Genomic DNA, 3,140 nt, shown 5'->3' on the forward strand with positions numbered 1-3,140 from the left:
ATCTGGTAAGGATGCCCACTGGGCGCCTTCCTTGGGAGGTGTTTCAGGCACGTCCAGTGGGGAGGAGACCTCGGGGAAGACCCAGGACTAGGTGGAGAGATTATATCTCAACACTGGCCTGGGAACGCCTCGGGATCCCCCCGTCAGAGCTGGTCAATGTGGCCCGGGAAAGGGAAGTCTGGGGCCCCCTGCTTGAGCTGCTCCCCCCGCGACCCGACCCCGGATAAGCGGATGACGATGAGGATGAGGATGAGGATGATAAACATTTTTAGAACATTTCCTTTTAATTAAAACCGAACTTTATACATTGAACACAGCCTATTCAATTAATTAGTATACATATTTCTACAATTTAGGATAAATTAAATAGGTTGTTGTGAATGTTTTTGGAGTAGTTCTTCCATGGCTTATTTCAAAATGTGTCTATAGGCTACTGTTGACTGCTCTCAGCTCTCTGCAGCTGAAGGACAAGATGTGTCCAGCCAAAGTGGCAGGTGGACTCAATAACTTAAGACTACTTTACCCAGTTTGGCGAGTGTTAATTTTGAGCCCTCTAAGCAGTGTTGTGCATCACTTATGGAAGTAAATCTGTGCCATCGGATTTTGAAAATAAAAACCCATTGAATTCTAAGCAATGAATATTTATGCATTGAAATAACGTAACTCAAAAATAAAATGTTTGTATTATTGGATATTTTGAATAATTATGAGCTATTGCATATATAAACCCACGCATGCGTAATCCCATTCACAAATATATGCAAGTTTTAACAATACTTTAACACTTTTGTAGTTGAAGTTATTTATTTAGTTGAATTGATTATTTATGTTTTTTCTTGAAGTGCTATTCTTTTTACATTACATACATTGCACATACTGCACCCCTGAAATCTTCAATATATACGTTATAAAACAGCATAAATAATGTACATGGGGTGAGTAGTGGTGTAAAATAACGTGATTCTGCAGTGGGGGCATTATTTGATAGAGGCAATTGGTCTATCCACATACTGTGTAACGTGTGATGTGTAGGTCAGGGTTAGCATGAAGGAGGCAACATGCAAGATTCTCCTCACGGTACTTTTAGTATACTATAAGCTTTTGACCATACCACGCCAGGTCTCCACGGCACTATATATATTTAACACACGGGTGGAAAGTCCAGGATTCCTGCCTACAACAAATCAGTTACTAAATAACTCATATTTAAAAGGGAGACTTCGATCGTATACTGCTGTTTATTCTAGCTGAGCGGAAGAGCACGAATTTCTTCACTCCACGTTATCTCTTCTAACCAAACAAAAGAGGGAGGCGCTACATATTATAAACCTGACTGTTACAACTGTACCCCTGAAATCTTCAATAAAGACGTTATAAACCAGCATCAAAATATGCCCGTTGACTTGCGCTAGACTAGTCTCCAATGATAAAGAACACCAAGGCTAACTTCAGGATCAGGCCCTATGTCCAAAATTCCGAAATACCCTAATTTTTCAATTCGTTCCGTTAGTATTGTGCATTGCTGAATCTTACAGAAACAACCCATACTAATGGCATATATATATATAGAAAAACGTACTCACCGAAGCATTATTACTGCTGCTGTTGCCGTAGGACATGGCTAAATCTGTTTTGCCTTCCCGCGTGAGAGAGTCAGGTATCCAACGACGCGCCCACTCGTTTGACCGCGATCTAGCATCTAGGATCGATTGCTCTTTCTTGGGTCCCCGGATGTTAACACTGAATTTTGTACATTGAATTTTGATGGTGACTTTGGCGGACTGAAATTTGGGACGTTGAAAATATTTGAGTTAGTATTTGAACGTTGAATTTTTTAACGTTGAAAAATAAAGGTGAATATGATATATTGAAAATGTAAAGAGTTAAATTCAGAGGCAAGAAATTCAGATTATTTCAATGCATAAATATTCAGTGCTTATAATTCAATGTGTTTTTATATATAAGACCTTTCAAGTTCCTCCTCTTATGCAAATAGTGAAGAAAAAGATGAAGCAGTACTTTTTCTTCTGCTTTATCTTCTGCTTTTTCTTGAGCACAGAGCTGCAGAAGGCCAAGCAGTATGTCATGTGTATGCTCCCAATGTGTTTATTTAGCAAACCCAAATCCACACCAAAATTGTATCGATGACAGTACAATGAAAAACATATAATGTAAACACAAAGCAATACTATTTTTGAAATAATAACAAGCCATAATACAATGTTTACTACACACTGCTCAATATTTTCTTTGAAGGAGGAGGACTTAAAACACATCACATTTAGTACAGCGCCCTGCTGGTCAAAGATCACCTTTGATCTCTAGGTCAAAGGTGACGTCAATTTGATGATGTCATGGGTCTTTGTACCAAGTTTGTTTATGATATTTCAAAGGGCTGCTGAAAAATTGGCTTGCTTCCTGTTTGGCAAGTTTGGCTATGATATGTTAAAGAGTTACTGAGAAATGGGCTTACTTCCTGTTTGGCGGCTTCTCCGTCAAATTTGATTGACTGTCACGGCCAAAATGTTATGAATTTGAAAAAGATGTTTGATGCACTTGTTCAACTTGGTCTGAAGATCATATCGGGCAAGTTTCATGAAGATTGTACAGAATTTTTGGCCTGTGGATAGGTACTATTGATTTTGACCACTTTCAACATGGCGGCTAAATTCTGATGTTTCCATGAGAAATAATTTATTAGCCATATCGATTGGTCTGACAGTATCACCAGACATTGACAATAAGTTTGAAATATACTCATGTGAAGAGAGAGGAGTTAAAACACATCTTCATTAATTACAGCGCCCCCTAGAAGTCAAAGGTCACCATTATTTGGGCATCATCAGGATAGAGTCCTAAACTATGAGCCAAGCGACTCACCATGAGTTCAGAGGCAGTCCCACTGTATTGGTCTGGTTCCCAGGCTGGTCCTACTAGGTTATGGCAGAGCCTCTTGGGGGAGATGGTATAGATTCAGGGCCGGAAACCAGAGTTGCCATGGGTGGAGTGACACCTTGTTTCCTGTTTCGTTACCAAGATATTACACAAAAGAAAACTTGGATGAAGCTTACAGAAGGGGATTTTAACGAGTGTATTTCTTAAGTATTTTACAGTATTCCTCAATGAGCAGCTAGGGATTA

The sequence above is a fragment of the Gadus macrocephalus genome, chromosome 4, assembly GCF_031168955.1.
Source record: "Gadus macrocephalus chromosome 4, ASM3116895v1".
Taxonomy (NCBI): domain Eukaryota; kingdom Metazoa; phylum Chordata; class Actinopteri; order Gadiformes; family Gadidae; genus Gadus; species Gadus macrocephalus.